This window comes from Oncorhynchus masou, chromosome 9 (genome assembly GCF_036934945.1).
Source record: "Oncorhynchus masou masou isolate Uvic2021 chromosome 9, UVic_Omas_1.1, whole genome shotgun sequence".
NCBI lineage: Eukaryota > Metazoa > Chordata > Actinopteri > Salmoniformes > Salmonidae > Oncorhynchus > Oncorhynchus masou.
In genome coordinates, this window is record NC_088220.1 from 71,148,860 (window position 1) to 71,174,469 (window position 25,610).

General features: G+C 45.8%; 1 pseudogene; it reads left to right on the top strand.

Moving 5' to 3' along the window:
- The window catches only part of LOC135546574 (RNA-binding protein Musashi homolog 2-like), a 380,840-nt pseudogene that overhangs the window by 259,379 nt on the left and 95,851 nt on the right, over positions 1 to 25,610 (top strand).

The following is a 25,610-nucleotide window of genomic DNA, read 5'->3' on the forward strand; positions in this document are numbered from 1 at the left end:
GCTGCAGAAATGTTTTGGTACCCTTCCCCAGATCTGTGCCTCGACACAATCCTGTCTCTGAGCTCCACGGGCAATTCCTTCGACCGCATGGCTTGGTTTTTGCTCTGACTCTGCAGTACTCCACCAATCAGGCCTTTATGGTAGAGTGGCCAGACAGAAGCCACTCCTCAGTAAAAGGCACATGACAGCCAGCTTGGCTTTTGTTTTGACATGCACTGACAACTGTGTGACCTTTATATAGACAGGTGTTTGCCTTTCCAAATCATGTTCAACCAATTGAATTTACCACAGGTGGACTCCAATCAAGTTCTAGAAACGTCTCAAGGATGATCAATGGAAACAGGATGCACCTGAGCTAAATTTAGAGTCTCATAGCAACAGGTCTGAACACGTACAGTTGAAGTCAGAAGTTTACATACACTTTAGCCAAATACATTTAAACTCAGTTTTTCCCAATTCCTGACATTAAATCCTAGAAAAATTCTGCTTTTATTTCTTTCATCACATTCCCAGTGGGTCAGAAGTTTACATACACTGAATTAGTATTTGGTAGCATTGCCTTTAAATTGTTTAACTTGGGTCAAACGTTTTGGGCAGCCTTCCACAAGCTTCCCACAATAAGTTGAGTGAATTTTGGCCCATTCCTCCTGACAGAGCTGGTGTAACTGAGTCAGGTTTGTAAGCCTCTTTGCTCGCACAAGCCTTTTCAGTTCTGCCCACAAATGTTCTATGGGATTGAGGTCAGGGCTTTGTGATGGCCACTCCAATAACTTGATTTTGTTGGCCTTGCCACAACTTTGGAAGTATGCTTGGGGTTGTTTGGGAGACCCATTTGCAAACAAGCTTTAACTTCCTGACTGATGTCTTGAGATGTTGCTTCAATATTTCCACCCATTTTTCCATCCTCATGAAGCCATCTATTTTGTGAAGTGCACCAGTCCCTCCTGCAGCAAAGCACCCCCACAACATGATGCTGCCACCCCGTGCGTCACAGTTGGGATGGTGTTCTTCGGCTTGCAAGCACCCCCCTTTTTCCTCCAAACATAATGATGGTCATTATGGCCAAACAGTTTTATTTTTGTTTCATCAGACCAGAGGACATTTCTCCAAAAAGTACGATCTTTGTCCCCATGTGCAGTTGCAAACCATAGTCTGGCTTTTTTATGGTGGTTTTGGAGCAGTGGCTTCTTCCTTGATGAGCGGCCTTTCAGGTTATGTCGATATAGGACTCGTTTTACTGTGGATATAGATACTTTTGTACCCGTTTCCTCCAGCATCTTTACATGGTCCTTTGCTGTTGTTCTGGATTGATTTGCACTTTTCGCACCACCGTACGTTCATCTCTAGGAGACAGAATGAGTCTCCTTCCTGAGTGGTATGACGGCTGCGTGGTCCCATGGTGTTTATACTTGCGTACTATTGTTTGTACAGATGAACATGGTACCTTAAGGCATTTGGAAATTGCTCTCAAGGATGAACCAGACTTGTGGAGGCCTACAATTTATTTTCTGAGGTCTTGGCTGATTTCCTTTGATTTTCCCATGATGTCAAGCAAAGAGGCACTGAGTTTGAAGGTAGGCCTTGAAATTCATCCACAGGTACACCTCCAATTGACTCAAATCAGAAGCTTCTAAAGCCATGACATAATTTTCTGGAATCTTCCAAGCTGTGTAAAGGCACAGTCAACTTAGTGTATGCAAATTTCTGACCCACTGGAATTGTGATACAATGAATTATAAATAATCTGTCTGGGGTTGTTATAAATAATATTATATTATTTATAAATAATAAATAATAAATTCTGATCCAAGATGGCGTAGCAGTCAGACATCCTTGTCCTGTCGTGCCCCTATATCGTTTTACATATTTTTCGCCGCATATCCTTTAAAATATTTTGCTAAACCTCATCATCTAAATACTCTCCTGCAACCCGCCTCACCCAATGTGGCGTGGATCTGCTTTTTTTCCTAAAGTATTTATATTTACTTCGGATCTGGAATCCCTCAACTGAAGCTAGCCAGCTAACTACCAGATATCAGTCAGCAAACCATTGCCAGCGGTCATCAGCTAACCTTCAGCTCGGAAAGCTCTCGCCAGTTCGAACAACGTGACTCTCACCAGAGCATAACGGACCTGTTATTGTTATCCCCGGATTCCTCCCGCAAACGGAACATTTTCATCTGGATCTTCACATCTAGCTAACCGCAATCCCGGATGACGACTCCTGACTACCGTTTCCATCCCAGAGCAAGCACCAATTTAGCTTGAAGCTAGCTCGGCCAGGGCTCCTGTGCTACCATCGAAGCATACTCCTGGGCTACAATATCGGCCTTCTAGCTACCTAGAGCTACTTGGAACCCTACTAATTCCACGACTGGTCTATCGAAGTCACCGCACAAAGAGGCAAAAACAGACTTACCCCCATCGTGACGTCCCCCCCAAAGGCTAACTTTCTAGCCCTTGCTAACTGCTTGCTTGCTAACCCGGTCTGGTAACTGCTAGCTTGCCCTGGTCTACTAACTGCTATTCCATGCTAACTGCTTGCTTGCTAACCCGGCCTGCTAACTGCTTGCTTGCCCTGGTCTACTATCTGCTGGCTTGTTTAGCTCCGGCCTACTAACTGTTAGCTTGTTAGCCTGCTAACTGTCTGAATCGCTGTGTCCCCAGCCAGCCCAACCACTCACTGGACCCATATGTTCACTTGGCTACGCATGCCTCTCTCTAATATCACTATGCCTTGTCCATTACTGTCCTGGTTAGTGATTACTGTCTTATTTCACTGTAGAGCCTCTAGCACTGCTCAATATGCCTTAACCAGCCATGTTGTTCCACCTCCTAAATATGCATCACCTGGTTTAAACATCTCTAGAGACTATATCTCTCTCGTCATTACTCAATGCCCAGGTTTACCTCCAATGTACTCACATCCTACCATACCCTTGTCTGTACACTATGCCTTGAATCTATGCTATCGTGCTAAACCTGCTCGTTTTTCTCTCTGTTCTGAACGTGCTAGACGTCCAGTTCGTATAGTCTTTAGCCGTACCCTTATCCTACTTCTCCTCTGTTCCTCTGGTGATGTGGAGGTTAATCGAGGTCCTGCAGTGCCTAGCTCCACTCCCACCCCCACAGGTGATCTCATTTGTTGACTTCTGTCAACGTAAAAGCCTTGGTTTCATGCCTGTTAACATTAGAAGCCTACTCCCTTAGTTTGTTTTACTCACTGCTTTAGCACACTCTGCCAACCCAGATGTCTTAGCCGTGTCTGAATCCTGGCTTAGGAAAACCAGCAAAAACCCTGAAATCTCCAGTGCTAACTATAACGTTTTCCGCCAAGATATAACTGCCAAAGGGGGCGGTGTTGCAATCTACTGCAAAGATAGCCTGCAGAGTTCTGTATTACTTTCTAAGTCTGTACCCAAACAATTTGAGCTCCTACTTCTAAAAATTCACCTTAACAGAAACAAGACTCTCACTGTTGCCGCTTGCTATAGACCTCCCTCTGCCCCAGCTGTGCCCTCGAACTGATTGACCCCCATCTATCTTCTGAGCTCGTGCTACTAGGTGACCTAAACTGGGACATGCTTAACACCCCGGCCATCCTACAAACTAAGCTTGATGCCCTCAATCTCACACAAATTATCAATGAACCTACCAGGTATAACCCCAAACCAGTAAACACGGGCACCCTCATAGATGTCATCCTAACTAATTCGCCCTCCAAATACACCTCTGCTGTTTTAAATCTAGATCTCAGCGATCACTGCCTCATTGCCTGCATCCGTAATGGGTCTGCGACCAAACGACCACCCCTCATCACTGTCAGACGCTCCCTGAAACACTTCTGCAAGCAGGCCTTTCTAATCGACCTGGCCGGGGTATCCTGACATTGACATTGACCTCATCCCGTCAGTAGATGATGCCTGGCTATTCTTTAAAAATGCCTTCCTCACCATCTTAAATAAGCATGCCCCTCTCAGAAAATGTAGAACTAGGAATAGATATAGTCCTTGGTTCACGCCAGACCTGTCTGCCCTTGACCAGCACAAAAACATCCTGTGGCGTTCTGCATTAGCATCAAATAGCCCCCGCGATATGCAACTTTTCAGGGAAGTTAGAAGTTTACACAGGCAGTTAGAAAAGCTTATTCAAACAGAAATTTGCATCCTGTAGTACTAACTCAAAAATGTTCTGGGACACTGTAAAGTGTAGAATAGAGTGGAGAATAAGAGCACCTCCTCCCAGCTGCCCACTGCTCTGGGGCTAGGAAACATTGTCACCACCGATAAATCCACTATAATTGAGAATTTCAATAAGCATTTCTCTACGGCTGGCCATGCTTTCCACATGGCTACCCCTACCCCGGTCAACTGCCCGGCACCCTCCACAGCAACCCGCCAAAGCCCCCACCATTTGTCCTTAACCCAAATCCAGATAGCCGATGTTCTGAAAGAGCTGCAAAATCTGGACCCCTACAAATCAGCCGGGCTAGACAATCTGGACCCTCTCTTTCTAAAATGATCTGCCGAAATTGTTGCAAACCCTATTACTAGCCTGTTCAACCTCTCTTTCGTATTGTCTGAGATTCCCAAAGATTGGAAAGCTGCCGCGGTCATCCCCCTCTTCAAAGGGGGTGATACTGTAGACCCAAACTGCTACAGACCTATATCTATCCTACCCTGTCTTTATAAGGTCTTCGAAAGCCAAGTTAACAAACAGATTACTGACCATTTCGAATCCCACCATACCTTCTCCGCTATGCAATCTGGTTTCAGAGCTGGTCATGGGTGCACCTCAGCCACGCTCAAGGTTCTAAACAACATCATAATCGCCATCAATAAGAGACATTACTGTGCAGTCATCGACCTGGCCGATCAATCGACCTTTCGACTCTGTCAATCACAACATTCTTATTGGCAATCTCGACAGCCTTGGTTTCTCAAATGATTGCCTCGCCTGGTTTACCAACTACTTCTCTGATAGAGTTCAGTGTGTCAAATCGGAGGGCCTGTTGTCTGGACCTCTGACAGTCTCTATGGGGGTGCCACAGGGTTCAATTCTCGGGCCGACTCTCTTTTCTGTATACATCAATGATGTTGCTCTTGCTGCTGGTGATTCTCTGATCCACATCTACGCAGACGACACCATTCTGTATACTTCTGGCCCCTCCTTGGACACTGTGTTGACTAACCTCCAGACGAGCTTCAATGCCATACAACTCTCCTTCCGTGGCCTCTAACTGCTCTTAAACGCAAGTAAAACTAAATGCATTCTTTTCAATCGATCGCTGCCCGCACCTGCTCATCCATCCAGCATCACTACTCTGGACGGCTCTGACTTAGAATACGTGGACAACTACAAATACCTGGGTGTCTGGTTAGATTGTAAAATATCCTTCCAGACTCACATTAAGCATCTCCAATCCAAAATTAAATCTAGAATCGGCCTCCTTCGCAACAAAGCATCCTTCACTCATGCTGCCAAACATACCCGCGTAAAACTGACCATCCTACCGATGTAACGGCGTTCTTCGTTTGTCGAAAGAGAGTCGGACCGAAATGCAGCGTGTTGGTTACTCATGTTTATTAATTGAACAAACGATGATACATGAAATAACAAAAACAACAAACGGATCGTGAAAAACCTATACAGCCTGTCTGGTGAACACTAACACAGAGACAGGAACAATCACCCACGAAATACAAAGCGAAACTCAGGCTACCTAAATACGGTTCCCAATCAGAGACAACGAGAATCACCTGACTCTGATTGAGAACCGCCTCAGGCAGCCAAACCTATGCAACACACACCCCTAATCAGCCACAATCCCAATAACTAAAAAACCCCACTAAGAATACAACAAACAATAAACCCATGTCACACCCTGGCCTGACCAACTAATTAACTAAAACACAAAATACTAAGACCAAGGCGTGACAGAACCCCCCCCCCTAAGGTGCGGACTCCCGAACGCACCTCAAAACCATAGGGAGGGTCCGGGTGGGCGTCTGTCCATGGTGGCGGTTCCGGTTCGGGACGTGGACCCCACTCCATAAATGTCATAGTTCCTCCCCTTCGTGTCCTGGGATGATCCACCCTCGCCGCCGACCATGGCCGAATAGTCCTCACCCAGAACCCCACTGAACTGAGGAGCAGCTCGTGACTGAGGGGCAGCTCGGGACTGAGGGGCAGCTCATGACTGAGGGGCAGCTCGTGACTGAGGGGCAGCTCGGGACTGAGGCAGCTCGGGACTGAGGGGCAGCTCGGGACTGAGGGGCAGCTCGGGACTGAGGGGCAGCTCGGGACTGAGGGGCAGCCCGGGACTGAGGGGCAGCTCGGGACTGAGAGGCAGCCCAGTACTGAGAGGAAGCCCAATACTGAGAGGAAGCCCAGTACTGAGAAGAAGCCCAGCCAGGCAGTTGAATCCGGCAGATCCTGGTTGACTGGCGGATCCTGGCTGACTATCAGATCTGGCAGATCCTGGCTGACTGGCGGATCCTGGCTGACTGGCGGATCCTGGCTGACTGGCGGATCCTGGCTGACTGGCAGATCCTGGCCGACTGGCGGATCCTGGCTGACTAGCAGATCTGGCAGATCCTGGCTGACTGGCGGATCCTGGCTGACTGGCAGATCCTAGCCGACTGGCGGATCCTGGCTGACTAGCAGATCTGGCAGATCCTGGCTGACTGGCGGATCCTGGCTGACTGGCGGATCTGGAAGAGTCTGGTTGACTGGCAGATCTGGAAGAGTCTGGTTGACTGGCAGATCTGGAAGAGTCTGGCTGAATAGCAGATCTGGAAGAGTCTGGCTGAATAGCAGATCTGGAAGAGTCTGGCTGACTGGCAGATCTGGAAGAGTCTGGCTGACTGGCAGATCTGGAAGAGTCTGGCTGACTGGCAGATCTGGAAGAGTCTGGCTGACTGGCAGATCTGGAAGAGTCTGGCTGAATGACAGATCTGGAAGCGTCTGGCTGACTGGCAGATCTGGAAGAGTCTGGCAGACTGACGGCTCTGGCTGCTTCATGCTGACTGACGACTCTGGCTGCTCCATGCTGACTGGCGGCTCTGGCTGCTCCATGCTGACTGGCGGCTCTGGCTGCTCCATGCAGATTGACAGCTCTGGCGGCTTCTTGCAGACTGACAGCTCTGACTGTTCCATGCAGACTAACAGCTTTGGCAGCTCCTTGCCGACTGGCAGCTCCTTGCAGACTGGCAGCTCCTTGCAGACTGGCAACTCCATGCAGACTGGCAACTCTGGCTGCTCCAAGCAGACTGACAGCTCTGGCTGCCCCATGCAGACTGGCAACTCTAGCTGCTCCATGCAGACTGGCAACTCTGGCTGCTCCATGCAGACTGGCAACTCTGGCTGCTCCATGCAGACTGGCAACTCTGGCTGCTCCATGCAGACTGACAGCTCTAGCTGCTCCATGCAGACTGACAGCTCTGGCTGCTCCATGCAGACTGGCAGCTTTAGCTGCTCCAAGCAGACTAACAGCTCTGGCTGCCCCATGCAGACTGGCAGCTCTAGCTGCTCCATGCAGACTGGCAACTCTGGCTGCTCAATGCAGACTGGCAGCTCTGGCTGCTCCATGCAGACTGGCAGCTCTAGCTGCTCCATGCAGACTGGCCGCTCTAGCTGCTCCATACAGGCAGGAGGCTCCGGCAGCGCTGTAGAGGAGGAAGGCTCTAGAAACGCTGAACAGGCGGGAGACTCCCAACAGCGCAGGAGAGGGAGAAAGCGCTGGCTGCGCTGAACAGGCGAGGCGCACTGAAGGCCTGATGCGTGGTGCTGGCACTGGTGGTATTGGGCCGAGGACACGCACAGGAAGCCTAGTGCGGGGAGCTGCTACCGGAGGGCTGGGGTGTGGAGGTGGTACTGGATAGAGGACACGCACAGGAAGCCTGGTGCGGGGAGCTACCATCGGAGGACTGGTATGTGAAGGTGGCACAGGATGGACTGGACCGTGAAGGTGTACTGGAGAGCCTGAGAGCAGGACTGGCACAGGACGTGCAAGGCTAGGTAGGTACACAGGAGGCCTAGTGCGTGAGGCTGGCACATTTTTCACCAGCCGACTAACACGCACCTCAGGACTAGTATGGAGCGCTGACCCAGGTGCCATTAAATCCCCGACACGCTCCGTCGGACGAATATTGTACCTAAAGCACCAAACTAGCAACTCCCTCATTACTTTCTCCTCCAATTTCCCCATTAACTCCTTCACAGTCTCTGCTTCGCTCACCTCCAACACCGGTTCTGGTCTCCTCCTTGGCTCTTCACGATAAACAGGGAGAGTTGGCTCAGGTCTGTCTCCTGACTCAGCCACTCCCCCTCTGAGCCCCCCCCAAGAAATTTTTGGGGCTTCGCTCTGCGCCGCCGTGTCTTTCTTTTCGACTCCATTCTCCTATAGCCCTCTTCGCACTGCTCCAGCGAATCCCAGGCGGGCTCCGGCACTCTCTCTGGGTCGGCCGCCCACCTGTCTATTTCTTCCCACGTCGTATAGTCCATACTGTACTCCTCTTTGGGCTGCTCCTGCTTCCTCTTCTCCTGCTGCACCTTTGGGCGGCTACACTCCCCTGGTTTAGCCCAGGGTCCTCTCCCGTCAAGGATTTCCTCCCATGTCCAGAAATCCTTAATACGCAGCTCCTCTTTGGGCTGCTCCTGCCTGTTGACACGCTGCTCGGTCCGTGTGTGGTGAGTGATTCTGTTACGGCGTTCTTAGTTTGTCGAAAGAGAGTCGGACCGAAATGCAGCGTGTTGGTTACTCATGTTTATTAATTGAACAAACGACGATACATGAAATAACAAAAACAACAAACGGAACGTGAAAAACCTATACAGCCTGTCTGGTGAACACTAACACAGAGACAGGAACAATCACCCACGAAATACAAAGCGAAACCCAGGCTACCTAAATACGGTTCCCAATCAGAGACAACGAGAATCACCTGACTCTGATTGAGAACCGCCTCAGGCAGCCAAACCTATGCAACACACACCCCTAGCCACAATCCCAATAACTAAAAAAAACCACTAAGAATACAACAAACAATAAACCCATGTCACACCCTGGCCTGACCAACTAATTAACTAAAACACAAAATACTAAGACCAAGGCGTGACAACCGATCCTCGACTTCAGTGATGTCATCTATAAAATTGCCTCCAATACTCTACTCAACAAACTGGGTGCAGTCTATAACAGTGCCATCCGTTTTGTCACCAAAGCCCCATACGCTACCCACCATTGCGACCTGTACGCTCTCGTTGGTTGGCCCTCGCTTCATACTCGTCGCCAAACCCACTGGCTACAGGTTATCTACAAGTCTCTGCTAGGTAAAGACCCGCTTTATCTCAGCTCACTGGTCACCATAGCAGCACCCACTCGTAGCACGCACTCCAGCAGGTATATCTCACTAGTCACCCCCAAAGCCAATTCCTCCTTTGGTCGTCTTTCCTTCCAGTTCTCTGCTGCCCATGACTGGAGCGAATTGAAAAAATCTCTGAAGCTGAAGACTCACATTTCCCTCACTAGCTTTAAGCACCAGCTGTCAAAGCAGTTTACAGATCACTGCACCTGTACATAGCCCATCTGTAAACAGCCCATATATCTACCTACCTCATCCCCATACTGGTATTTATTTATTTATTTAGCTCCTCTGCACCCCAGTATCTCTACCTGCACTGCACATTAATCTTCTGCCGATCTACCATTCCAGTGTTTAATTGCTATGTTGTAATTACTTCGCCACCATGGCTTTTTTTTATACATTTGCAAAAATGTCCGAAAACCTGTTTTCACTTTGTCAATATCCAGGCTGCATCACATCCGGCTGTGATTGGTCCCATAGGGCGGCGCACAATTGGCCCAGTGCTGTCCGGGTTTGGCCGGGGTAGGCCGTCATTGTAAATAAGAATTTGTTCTTAAGTGACTTGCCTAGTTAAATAAAGGTTAAATAATAATAAATAAATACATTATTGGTTATTGTGTGTAGATTGAGGATATATATTTTTTAATTCATTTTAGAGTAAGGCTGTAACGTGACAAAATGTGGAAAAAGTCAAGGGGTCTGAATACTTTCCGAGTGCACTGCATGTGATCTGTGTTTCATTGATCTAATGCTGTATGTTCCTGAGAGAAAGATTGACCGACAGAGGCTTGAGAGTTGAGGAAAGGGGGTTGTGAGTTGAGTTCTCTGTCTGACTTGTGATCTCCCTGGATCAAAACAGGAAGTCATGGAGAGAGGGCAGGTCATAGACTAATGAACTTCACTTCCTGCCTTTCACCAGAGAGTGTATAGGCGGCTTTGATCACTGATAACGGTTTGATGATGTCTAATGCCTGTATGGATTCAACTTCATGTGGGGGGGGGTGGACTATGTGTACATATAACATTCAGGCAGAGTTTCTGTACCTGTGTGTGTGTTTGTGAATTGAATGTCCTGCACTGTACTTTGTAATAACTCATTGTTATTGTACTGCGTTGTGTGCAGAGGCGGGACAGGACAGGGGGTGTTGTCGGAACGGTTGCTCTTTCTTGACCCTCTTATCAGTCCTCCCGCCTCTTTATCTGCCCTTATCTGCTTGCGTGTGTGGAGAGAGAGAGAGGGGGGGGGGTTGGGGCCACGTGCTGGCTCTCTGTCAAACCCTTTTGAACTCCTGGCTCCCACATGCTTATCTCCCATTCTCTTAAAAGCCAAAGCCTTGTTTCAGCTTGTCACAGCAGGTTGCAGAACTTGTGCTTTATTTCGCTCTGCTCCTTGTTTGTTTTAGAGAGTGTACTGATTCGTCAGTGGAAGGCTTTCCTGCTGGAGTGTGTAAATCTGCGTCAGTGCATGTGGGCCTTTTTGGGTGTCTCTATCCTTTGTATATGCCTTCATGATGTAATCGCTTTATGTGACATGGAGATAATCTGGTCAATTTCTGACCCATGAGCCACTAGATTATCCTCTCAGATGAAGATCACTTTGTTGGTCAATTGCACATAAGGTCCAACCCGAGGCAATGGCATTTAACATTTGATACCAGCAACCCTGATCAGTGGCAGAACTAGTTTTCTACAGGGGGTGGCCAAGGCTACTTCAGGGGTTCCATAGTCCATGACAGAAAATGAGCGTGTAACCCTAACCTGGCATCTACGGAGCAGTGATAATTCACTTCACCCGGAGATCTTCAATATGGCAGATAGTGTGGTCCAAAAGGGTTACTTCACTAGAATTCTTTAACATACTATGATTAGTCAGTGTCTCTACCTCGGAACTGCAGCTCAACTTCTCTCTCTCTCTCTCTCTCTCTCTCTCTCTCTCTCTCTCTCTCTCTCTCTCTCTCTCTCTCTCTCTCTCACTCACTCACTCACTCACTCAAAATGTTTCACAAACTCATCGTTGTTGAGGGAGTGTGCCCTCCTTGACTCAACACTGAGAATTCCGAGGTGACTTATCCTGTCATCAACCATTGTTGTCCGTTTTATAGCTGAGAAGCTTCTCTCGTAAGAAGCACTGCTGACTGGTGTAAAATAGCTCATGGAAGACCTCTTTATAAGCTTCTAGAAACACAACAAAGTCAAGGAGAGTAGACGGTCTGGCCCTTCCACTTGTCTCTCTCCTATCAAGAAGCCGCTTGGTTTGATGCACCTCATGTTTGAGCTCATCTAAATCTGACTCAAACGTCTGAGCAAAGGCAAACAGGCTCGTCATTCAATAATGTTGTCCTCCTTGGGTTGAGAGACTGGACCCCTTGCATTATCTCGCAATTCTTTTTTGAAAACCGCCTCTGCAGCTCATCTGTGAGACTGTCAAGCACCTGATAAAAGATAGCTCTTTGGCAGGTCTCACCAACACGTTGGTCACTATTTTTCTGTCCTACAGTGCTCATCATCAATGAGTCATGAAATCTTATGCTTGTTTTAGGCTGCAGTTTATACACTGTTATTTTGCAGTGCTCTGCAATCTCTTCAACCTCTTTCCATAGCTCTCCAAAGTAACCCTCACTGTAGTCCTGCAATGTGTCTGTAAGGGCACCTACCAGATCCACAGCCCTTGTTAGGTCAAGAGAGCTTGATTAGAACATGTCAGAAAGACATTTGCCATCTCCAAGCACTTTACAAAAGGTAACCAAAAGCCCAATGAAATGTAAATCTATCTGAGAAAGAAGGTCCCTTGCCTCCACTGATCTATCACCACTATTTTCAAGTGTGATATCCTGTAGCACTCTCAGAACTGCTGGAAGCCTGTCCCTCAGATTACGGCATGCCATGTGTCTGCATGCCCACCTTACATCCGTAAGTCTCTGTAGTTCCCTGGGCTGCTGCTGTGGATACAGCTCTTTCTGAACTGCAAGCCATTTGAGATGAACGTACGAGCCAGATACAAAGTTATAAAGCTGCAGGAGAGCAAAGAAGTTAACTGCCTCAGGCACTGATTTTACAGCATAGACAATAACCAAATTCAAACAATGTGCATTACAGTGCACATAAAATGCAAATCTTGCACTGTTTTTAATCCGTGCAGACACACCAGACTGCTTTCCGCTCATGACGGATGCACCATCATAGCCTTGCCCCACAAGATTATTTCTGTAGTCCAGACCATGTTTTTCAAGGCAATCAATTATCGTTTTTGTGAGACCTACTGCATCTAAGCTTTCAGCTGACTGAAAGTATAAAAAGCTTTAATGGATTGCCCCATTGTAAGAGTACTTCACAACTAAAGACATTTTGTTATTTTTTCTTTAGATCTTTGGTTTCCTCTGCAATTACACTAAAAACATTGCTTTCTTTTACTTCTCTTATTATTTAGCTTTGCACCATCTCAGCTAAACTCTCAAGAACTTTGTTCTGGATTTGGTGGCTTGTGTACTTAGCATTGCCACATGCATTCATCCTGTTCTCTATGAGAGGGTCATGCTTTGCTATTTCTTCTAAGATTGTAAAAACAATGACCCTTGCTGTGAGAGTCATCAGTCTCTCAGTGACCTTGCTGCGCTTTATTTTGAGTGGCAGTTAATGGGAGCACATCTGCAATTGTTTTAATGTAAGTACAGTTTCCCTCCACTTTCTTTTTCCGGTCTTCATTTATGAAATCTAACATTGATGAGTTGCTGTCAATAGCCCTTTTATGCTGATTCCGATACATAGCATTGATATGATGCTCTTCCGTCGAATGGAGCTTAAACCCATCATCTTTAAACAGCGCCTTTTTCCAGTTACAAAAACCTGACTGTGATGTGAAGGCGGATTCAGGTATATTGAACAGAGAAAAATGACTCTGATGTGAAGGCAGATTCAGGTGTATTGAACAGAGAAACATGACTGTGATGTGAAGGCAGATTCAGGTGTATTGGGCAGAGAAACCTGACTGTGATGTAAAGGCAGATTCAGGTGTATTGGGCAGAGAAACATGACTGATGTGAAGGCAGATTCAGGTGTATTGGGCAGAGAAACATGACTGTGATGTGAAGGCAGATTCAGGTGTATTGGGCAGAGAAACATGACTGTGATGTGAAGGCAGATTCAGGTGTATTGGGCAGAGAAACATGACTGTGATGTGAAGGCAGATTCAGGTGTATTGAACAGAGAAACATGACTGATGTGAAGGCAGATTCAGGTGTATTGGGCAGAGAAACATGACTGTGATGTGAAGGCAGATTCAGGTGTATTGGGCAGAGAAAAATGTCTACAGGCGAAACAATAAGTTGAATCTTGACATACAGAATATTCAAGCCATGAATTGTCCTAATAGCAGGAGCTGTTGAAAGCCCGTTTCCTAGTACTACTGTCACGCCCTGACCATAGAGTGCCTTTTTATTCTCTATTTTGGTTAGGTCGGGGTTGTGACTAGGGTGGGTGATCTAGTGCATTTATTTCTATGTTGGCCTGGTATGGTTCCCAATCAAGAGGCAGCTGTTTATCGCTGTCATCATATTTAGGCAACCAATGCCCCACTGGTTTTTGTGGGATCTTGTTTTTGTGTTGATGCCTGTGAGCTCTACACAACGTCACGTTTCGTTGATCTTTACTGTTTTTGTGAGTTTCAATTAATTAACATGTGGAACTCTGCGTACGCTGCGCCTTGGTCCGACTATGATTACCACGACGATCGTGATAACTATGCTGAGTTCTGGGAAACGTTTTCAAACGTATTCTCTCTTCTTCTGTATGTTCTTCTTATTCTTCTGTATCTCGCAACCAACCTTAATATTCTCTCTTCTTCATCCTCGATTTGAAAATGCGCCGCCGAACATCAAAATAAATGCTTCTTTCAACAAGAGGTGAAACGAGATGTCAAACAGCATCAAAATGCCAGTAGCAAATGAAATTTTGGGGGTGGCACCCCGGACACCCCTCTAGCTCCGCCCCTGACCCTGATGCCAGTTAACTTCCTGTCAGATTTTTCATGTCCGGTTGCTGGTTTGCCGCTAGGCTACCTGCCTGCCACTATTATTTAAGAATGAGATGTTCCGGTCAAGCCACGAGTCACTAGATTACCCTCTATTAGTTATCAATTAGTGTTTGTTGCTGATTTGAGAGATTTATATAATGTTCTGTGTCACAATAATATGACATGGCCTGACAGAAACTAGAATGTGTTTTACAGTGAAATATCAATGAAGGAGCAGAGAATATCTGTAATGAAATTCACGGGCTAGGCCAGGGTCCATGAACTTCCTTTAATGAGCTTGTGACATTTCCCTCCTCTTCTATCTGTGAAGCAGGAATATAGTTATTCTAATAATGAGAACTGTATCATTTTTATTGCACATAGCTGTACGGCCGTTCCAGATCTATAACTGCATCTTTATTCAGTCCTGATAACACAGGCTTTAGCTAAATTTAGGGGACACATTTTCATATGTTGCCTGTCTTGCAAATTCAATTTTTTTTATGTATTTTGACTATAACCAATGCTTTATTTCTCTCTGCCTTATTCTCCTTTTCACTCACTCTCTTTCTCTCTCTGTCCCCCTCTTCCTGTCATTCTCTCGACCTCTCTGTCCTCCCTGCAGGTTTCGGCTTTGTAACTTTTGAGGTTGAGGACGTTGTGGAGAAAGTATGCGAGATTCACTTTCATGAAATCAATAATAAAATGGTGAGTGGCTCTCGCTTTTCAAAACGGTGGACGGTGCGTTGCTGGCTGGATTAATATTTGATTTTCTCTTTAGCACAGCGGGAACGATGGCAGACACACACACACACACACACACACGTTTTTAGGGATATGGAGTCAGTGGTGTGCACTGTGCACCGATGACCACACACCATGAAATTGTGTTTGTGAGTCATTCCTGGCAGAAGGGCAAAACAACCTGTCCCTACCTCACGCAAAACCACCCTGCAAATCAGGCTGGAACAGGTATCCATGTCTGTGAAAGCTGGTGGTATTATTGAAAAAACAACAACATTAAACCTATCAGTCCAGGCTGTTTCAATGCCACACCTGATGCCAGACCTGGTATTGATGTTTATTCTTAATCTTCAGTAGTGGAAGTGTGTTTCCAGCAGACTGGTCTCGGGTCAGGATTAATGGCCTGTTGACCAGGTGGTGGTGGGGGTAGGCTGTGAGCAGGCTGCTGGGGCCCAGGATGGCGAGACAATGGTGTGCAGAGAGGACGAGGGTGGTGGTGGTGAAGCCTGGGGGAAGCGTTAGCCTGCACTAGTTGCTTGTCACTCATGCAGCCTGCTGTGGCTCAGAAAGTGCAGTATAGCAGCGTAGGGGGAGCATATCAGACCCTGCATGGCTCCATATGCCGTGCACTGACAACTCTCCCTCCTTAGTCAACACTACCACTACTACACCACTCTCCTTCCTTAGTCAACACGACCACTACTACACCACTCTCCTTCCTTAGTCAACACGACCACTACTACACCACTCTCCTTCCTTAGTCAACACTACCACTACTACACCACTCTCCTTCCTTAGTCAACACTACCACTACTACACTACTCTCCTTCCTTAGTCAACACTACCACTACTACACCACTCTCCTTCCTTAGTCAACACTACCACTACTACACCACTCTCCTTCCTTAGTCAACACTACCTCTACTACACAACTCTCCTTCCTTAGTCAACACTACCACTACTATACCACTCTCCTTCCTTAGTCAACACTACCACTACGACACTACTCTCCTTCCTTAGTCAACACTACCACTACTACACCGCTCTCCCTCCTTAGTCAACACAACCACTACTACACCACTCTCCTTCCTTAGTCAACACTACCTCTACTACACCACTCTCTCTCCTTAGTCAACACTACCACTACTTCACTACTCTCCTTCCTTAGTCAACACTACCTCTACTACACCACTCTCCTTCCTTAGTCAACAGTACCACTACTACACTACTCTCCCTCCTAAGTCAACACTACCACTACTACACCACGCTCCTTCCTTAGTCAACACTACCTTTACTACACCACTCTCCCTCCTTAGTCAACACTACCACTACTACACTACTCTCCATCCTTAGTCAACACAACCACTACTACGCTACTCTCCCTCCTTAGTCAACACTACCACTACTACACTACTATCCTTCCTTAGTCAACACTACCACTACTACACCACTCTCCTTCCTTAGTCAACAGTACCACTACTACACTACTCTCCCTCCTAAGTCAACACTACCACTACTACACCACTCTCCTTCCTTAGTCAACACTACCACTACTACACCACTCTCCTTCCTTAGTCAACAGTACCACTACTACACTACTCTCCCTCCTAAGTCAACACTACCACTACTACACCACTCTCCTTCCTTAGTCAACACTACCACTACTACACTACTATCCTTCCTTAGTCAACACTACCACTACTACACCACTCTCCTTCCTTAGTCAACAGTACCACTACTACACTACTCTCCCTCCTAAGTCAACACTACCACTACTACACCACTCTCCCTCCTTAGTCAACACTACCACTACTACACTACTCTCCTTCCTTAGTCAACACAACCACTACTACGCTACTCTCCCTCCTTAGTCAACACTACCACTACTACACTACTCTCCTTCCTTAGTCAACAGTACCACTACTACACTACTCTCCTTCCTTAGTCAACACTACCACTTCTACACCACTCTCCTTCCTTAGTCAACACTACCACTACTACACTACTCTCCTTCCTTAGTCAACACTACCACTACTACACTACTCTCCTTCCTTAGTCAACACTACCACTACTACACTGCGCCCTCATCTTAGTTCAACACTACCACTACTACACCACTCTCCCTCCTTCGTCAACACGAACACTACTACACCACTCTCCTTCCTTAGTCAACACTGCCTCTACTACACCACTCTCCTTACTTAGTCAACACTACCACTACTACACTACTCTCCTTCCTTAGTCAACTCTACCACTACTACACCACTCTCCCTCCTTCGTCAACACTACCACTACTACACCACTCTCCTTCCTTAGTCAACACGACCACAACTACACCACTCTCCTTCCTTAGTCAACACAACCACTACTACACCACTCTCCCTCCTTCGTCAACACTACCACTACTACACCACTCTCCTTCCTTCGTCAACACGACCACTACTACACCGCTCTCCCTCCTTAGTCAACACTACCACTACTACACCACTCTCCCTCCTTAGTCAACACTACCACTACTACACCACTCTCCTTCCTTAGTCAACACTACCTCTACTACACTACTCTCCTTCCTTGGTCAACACTACCACTATCACACCACTGTCCTTCCTTAGCCAACACTACCACTACTACACCACTCTCCCTCCTTAGTCAACACTACCACTACTACACTACTCTCCTTCCTTAGTCAACACTACCACTACTACACTACTCTCCTTCCTTGGTCAACACTACCACTATCACACCACTGTCCTTCCTTAGCCAACACTACCACTACTACACCACTCTTCTTCCTTAGTCAACACTACCACTACTACACTACTCTCCCTCCTTAGTCATCACTACCACGACTACACCACTCTCCCTCCTTAGTCAACACAACCACAACTACACTACTCTCCCTCCTTAGTCAACACTGCCACTGCTACACCACTCTCCCTCCTTCGTCAACACTTCCACTTCTACACCACTCTCCCTACTTAGTCAACACTACCACTACTACACCACTCTCCCTCCTTAGTCAAAACTACCACTACTACACCACTCTCCCTCCTTAGTCAACACTACCACTACGACACCACTCTCTCTCCTTAGTCAACACTACCACTACTTCACTACTCTCCTTCCTTAGTCAACACTACCTCTACTACACCACTCTCCTTCCTTAGTCAACAGTACCACTACTACACTACTCTCCCTCCTAAGTCAACACTACCACTACTACACCACTCTCCTTCCTTAGTCAACACTACCTCTACTACACCACTCTCCCTCCTTAGTCAACACTACCACTACTACACTACTCTCCTTCCTTTGTCAACACAACTACTACTACGCTACTCTCCCTCCTTAGTCAACACTACCACTACTACACTACTATCCTTCCTTAGTCAACACTACCACTACTACACTACTCTCCTTCCTTAGTCAACACAACCACTACTACGCTACTCTCCCTCCTTAGTCAACAGTACCACTACTACACTACTCTCCCTCCTAAGTCAACACTACCACTACTACACCACTCTCCTTTCTTAGTCAACACTACCTCTACTACACCACTCTCCTTCCTTAGTCAACACTACCACTACTACACTACTCTCCCTCCTTAGTCAACACTACCACTACTATACCACTCTCCTTCCTTAGTCAACACTACCACTACTACAGCACTCTCCTTCCTTAGTCAACACAACCACTACTACGCTACTCTCCCTCCTTAGTCAACACTACCACTACTACACTACTCTCCTTCCTTTGTCAACACTACCACTACTACACTACTCTCCTTCCTTAGTCAACACTACCACTACTACACTACTCTCCTTCCTTAGTCAACACAACCACTACTACGCTACTCTCCCTCCTTAGTCAACACTACCACTACTACACTACTCTCCTTCCTTTGTCAACACTACCACTACTACACTACTCTCCTTCCTTAGTCAACACTACCACTACTACACTACTCTCCCTCCTTAGTCAACACTACCACTACTATACTACGCCCTCATCTTAGTTCAACACTACCACAACTACACCACTCTCGTTCCTTCGTCAACACTAACACTACTACACCACTCTCCTTCCTTAGTCAACACGACCACTACTACACCACTCTCCCTACTTAGTCAACACTACCACTACTACACCACTCTCCTTCCTTAGTCAACACTGCCTCTACTACACCACTCTCCCTACTTAGTCAACACTACCACTACTACACTACTCTCCTTCCTTAGTCAACACTACCACTACTACACCACTCTCCCTCCTTCGTCAACACTACCACTACTACACCACTCTCCTTCCTTAGTCAACACGACCACTACTACACCACTCTCCCTCCTTAGTCAACACAACCACTACTACACCACTCTCCTTCCTTAGTCAACACTACCACTACTACACCACTCTCCTTCCTTAGTCAACACTACCACTACTACACCACTCTCCCTCCTTCGTCAACACTACCACTACTACACCACTCTCCTTCCTTAGTCAACACGACCACTACTACACCACTCTCCCTCCTTAGTCAACACCACCACTACTACACCACTCTCCTTCCTTAGTAAACACTACCTCTACTACACCACTCTCTCTCCTTAGTCAACACTACCACTACTTCACTACTCTCCTTCCTTAGTCAACACTACCTCTACTACACTACTCTCCCTCCTAAGTCAACACTACCACTACTACACCACTCTCCCTCCTTAGTCAACACTACCACTACTACACTACTCTCCTTCCTTAGTCAACACAACCACTACTGCGCTACTCTCCCTCCTTAGTCAACACTACCACAACTACACTACTATCCTTCCTTAGTCAACACTACCACTACTACACTACTCTCCTTCCTTAGTCAACACAACCACTACAACGCTACTCTCCCTCCTTAGTCAACACTACCACTACTACGCTACTCTCCTTCCTTAGACAACACTACCACTACTACACCACTCTCCTTCCTTAGTCAACACTACCTCTACTACACCACTCTCCCTCCTTAGTCAACACTACCACTACTACACTACTCTCCTTCCTTGGTCAACACTACCACAATCACACCACTGTCCTTCCTTAGCCAACACTACCACTACTACACCACTCTCCTTCCTTAGTCAACACTACCACTACTACACTACTCTCCTTCCTTAGTCAACACTACCTCTACTACACCACTCTCTCTCCTTAGTCAACACTACCACTACTTCACTACTCTCCTTCCTTAGTCAACACTACCTCTACTACACCACTCTCCTTCCTTAGTCAACACTACCACTACTACACTACTCTCCTTCCTTAGTCAACACTACCACTACTACACCACTCTCCTTCCTTAGTCAACAGTACCACTACTACACTACTCTCCCTCCTTAGTCAACACAACCACTACTACGCTACTCTCCCTCCTTAGTCAACACTACCACTACTACACCACTCTCCCCCTTAGTCAACACTACCTCTACTCTCCCTCCTTAGTCAACACTACCACTACTACACTACTCTCCTTCCTTAGTCAATACTACCACTCCTACACTACTCTCCTTCCTTAGTCAACACTACCACTACTGCACTACTCTCCCTCCTTAGTCAACACTACCACTAATACACTACTCTACTCTCCCTCCTTAGTCAACACTACCACAACTACACTACTCTCCTTCCTTAGTCAATACTACCACTCCTACACCACTCTCCTTCCTTAGTCAACACTACCACTACTGCACTACTCTCCCTCCTTAGTCAACACTACCACTAATAAACTACTCTACTCTCCCTCCTTAGTCAACACTACCACTAATACACTACTCTACTCTCCCTCCTTAGTCAACACTACCACTACTACACTATTTTTCCTTCTCAGTCAACACCACCACTACTACACTACTCTCCTTCCTTAGTCAACACGACCACTACTACACTACTCTCTCATCTTAGTTCAACACTACCTCTACTACACTACTCTCCTTCCTTAGTCAACACCACCACTACTACACTACTCTCCTTCCTTAGTCAACACCACCACTACTACACTACTCTCCTTCCTTGGTCAACACTACCACTATCACACCACTGTCCTTCCTTAGCCAACACTACCACTAATACACCACTCTCCTTCCTTAGTCAACACTACCACTACTACACTACTCTCCTTCCTTAGTCAACACTACCTCTACTACACCACTCTCTCTCCTTAGTCAACACTACCACTACTTCACTACTCTCCTTCCTTAGTCAACACTACCTCTACTACACCACTCTCCTTCCTTAGTCAACACTACCACTACTACACTACTCTCCTTCCTTAGTCAACACTACCACTACTACACCACTCTCCTTCCTTAGTCAACACTACCACTACTACACTACTCTCCTTCCTTAGTCAACAGTACCACTACTACACTACTCTCCCTCCTTAGTCAACACAACCACTACTACGCTACTCTCCCTCCTTAGTCAACACTACCACTACTACACCACTCTCCCCCCTTAGTCAACACTACCTCTACTCTCCCTCCTTAGTCAACACTACCACTACTACACTACTCTCCTTCCTTAGTCAACACTACCACTACTGCACTACTCTCCCTCCTTAGTCAACACTACCACTAATACACTACTCTACTCTCCCTCCTTAGTCAACACTACCACTACTACACTATTTTTCCTTCTCAGTCAACACCACCACTACTACACTACTCTCCTTCCTTAGTCAACACTACCACTACTACACTACTCTCTCATCTTAGTTCAACACTACCTCTACTACACTACTCTCCTTCCTTAGTCAACATCACCACTACTACACTACTCTCCTTCCTTAGTCAACACCACCACTACTACACTACTCTCCTTCCTTAGTCAACTCTACCACTACTACACTACTCTCCTTCCCTTGTCAACACCACCACTACTACACTACTCTCCTTCCTTGGTCAACACCACCACTAATACACTACTCTCCTTCCTTAGTCAACTCTACCACTACTACACTACTCTACTATTCCTTCTTAGTTAATACTACCACTACTACACTACTCTCTCATCTTAGTCAACACTACTACACTACTCTACTATTCCTTCTTGGTTAATACTACCACTACTACACTACTCTCTCATCTTTGTCAACACTAGTACACTACTCTCATCTTAGTCAACACTACTGCAACTACTCTACTATTCCTTCTTAGTCAACACTACAACTAGTACACTACTCTCCCTCATTTGTCAGCACTACCAAGAGAGTAGTGTGGTAATGGTAGTGTTGACTAAGTGACAACACTAGTAGTAGTATATTACTAGTAGTAGTATATTACTGCAGCAACAGAAAGTCCAGCAACAGGAAATGTTCATTGTTATGTGGATAATTAATTAATTATAATGAATTAACATTTTTATAGGGGTTCATACATGTTTAGTTTGGGCAAATCAAGTCTGACATTTTCAAGTGGAAATGACAAACTTTAAGATCCTTTATAAACCTTAAACAACTGGGTGATGAAATTCAGGTCCTACGTTATGTAGTAGTTCCCTGACACCCAGTCTCAGCCCTCCAGACCCACAGACAGACCCACAGACAGCCACCCAGTCTCACAGACAGACACAGCAGCATTCCAACCACAGATACAGCACAGATATTGACTTTCACATGATAGTGCATCAAATGCTCTCATTGTTCAGCCAAGCCTCATGTGTCCATCGACTGGATTTATTAAATTGGGCTTTGGGGGAATTGCATGCATTGTTTGCATCTTTTGGGGAGGTTAAGAGAGAAGGATGAGAACTGAATATTTCCATCCCCGGCTTGCTTCATTCAGTTTTACCAGCTCCTGTCTCCATAAAATTATAACTCTGTTTGTGGGGCTTCCTGGTTGCTGAGGTGTTGGAGGAACAACTGGGAAATAAATGACTGAGAGAAGGTATGAAAAGTGGGATGAAGCGGAAGAATGTTTTGTGTGTGAAAAAGCGGTGTTGGATGGAGTCCCGCATCCTTTCTTTCTTCCCTCTTCTAATCTCTGATGCTGTTTTCAGAGTTTCTCTTTGCCAAAAGGATAAAAGCCACCTTGGAGGCATCGTCTGCTAGCAGCCTGCGCATTTGTGTGCGCGTGTATTTACGTGCGTGTGTGTACGTGTGTATTTTACTAATATTCAGCAATAACATTATAATGATTATGTTGTAAATGGCAGTAGTAACACACCCTTGGAAGTGTCCACCAGGCCATAGCCCTTGTGCAAGAGATGCTTTACAGCCACCATTTCACAAACCCACCATCTGTGCATCCTTAACCCTCAGCTTTTAAGAGGGAAGGGGGCCATCTCAGTCTCCATCTGTACTTTCTGTGTGTAGCTATCAGGCATGACCCAGGCATTGACTCCTCTCCTCTCCTAGTGAGTGGTTCTGACTGGGACTTACAGGACTCTGCATCAAGAGATGATGTTACCAGGCATCATTGGCTCAGTGCCAGTATATGGGTGAGGCCGTACTCTGAGTGCCAGCCGCCCTGGGCCGAACCTGTTTGATACCCACTCTGGGTAGCAGTGGTGTAAAGTACTTAAGTAAAAATACTTTAAAGTACTTCTTCAAATTAAATTGTATTGGTCACATACATGTGTTTAGCAGATGTTATTGCGGGTGTAGCAAGATTCTTGGGCTTCTAGCTCCAACAGAGCAGTAGTATTTAACAAGTAATATCTAACAATTTCACGACAATACACACAAATCTAAAGTAAAGGAATGGAATTTAGAATATATAAATATTTGGACGAGCAGTGTCAGAGCAGCATTTACTAAGATACAGTAGAATAGAATACAGTATATACAGTTGAAGTCGGAAGTTTACATACACATAGGTTGGAGTCATTAAAACTAATTTTTCAACCACTCCACAAATTTCTTGCTAACAAACTATAGTTTTGGCAAGTCGGTTAGGACATCTACTTTGTGCATGACACAAGTAATTTTTCCAACCATTGTTAACAGACAGATTATTTCACTTATAATTCACTGTATCACAATTCCAGTGGGTTAGAAGTTTACATACACTAAGTTGACTGTGCCTTTAAACAGCTTGGACAATTCCAGAAAATGATGTCATGGCTTTTGAAGCTTCTGATAGGCTAATTGACATCATTTGAGTCCTTGGGAGCAATTTCCAAACACCTGAAGGTATCACGTTCATCTGTACAAACAATAGTACGCAAGTATAAACACCATGGGACCACGCATCCGTCATACCGCTCAGGAAGGAGACGCGTTCTGTCTCCTTGAGATGAATGTTCTTTGGTGAGAAAAGTGGATATATTGAAGCAACATCTGAAGAAATCAGTCAGGAAGTTAAAGCTTGGTCGCAAATGGGTCTTCCAAATGGACAATGACCCCAAGCATAGTTCCAAAGTTGTGGCAAAATGGCTTAAGGACAACAAAGTCAAGATAAAGTCAGGATATTGGAGTGGCCTTCACAAAGCCCTGAACTCAATCCTGTAGAACATTTGTGGGCAGAACTGAAAAAGTGTGTGCAAGCAAGGAGGCCTACAAACCTGACTCAGTTACACCAGTTCTGTCAGGAGGAATGGGCCAACATTCACCTAACGTATTGTGGGAAGCTTGTGGAAGGCTACCCGAAACATTTGACCCAAGTTAAACAATAAAGGCAATGCTACCAAATACTAATTCAGTGTATGTAAACTTCTGACCCACTGGGAATGTGATGAAAGAAATAAAAGCTGAAATAAATCATTTTTTTTCTATTATTCTGACATTTCACATTCTTAAAATAAAGTGGTGATCTTCACTGACCTAAAACAGGGAATTCCTACTAGGATTAAATGTCAGGAATTGTGAAAAACGTATTTTAAATGTATTTGGCATAGGTGTAGGTAAACTTCCGACTTCAACTGTACGTACATGTGAGATGAGTAATGCAAAATATGTAAACATTATTAAAGTGACTCGTGTTCCATTATTAAAGTGGGAAGTGATTTAAGTAGTTTTTTGGGGTATCTGCACTTTACTATTCATATTTTTTACTACTTGTACTTTTACTCCACTACATTCCTAAAGAAAATAATGTACTTTTTACTCCATACATTTTCCCTGACACCCAAAAGTACTCATTACATTTTGAATGCTTAGCAGGACAAAAAAATGGTTCAATTCACACAGTTATCAAGAGAACATCCCTGGTCATCCTTAACTGCCTCTGATCTGGCAGACTCACTAAACACAAATGCTTTGTTTGTAAATGATGTCTGAGTGTTGGAGTGTGCCCCTGGGTATGTGTACATTTTAAAAACAAGAAAATGATGTTGTTTGGTTTGCTTAGTATGAGGAATGTTTTATTATTCATACTTTTACATTTAAATATCCTCTGACATGTGGAGAGGCTGAGAAATAGAGTGGTGAAGGAAAACTCTGAATAGGCTTTTTCTATTCCTCTTCAGAGTGGACAGACTGGAGTTCTGGCCCAAAAGGTTTGACT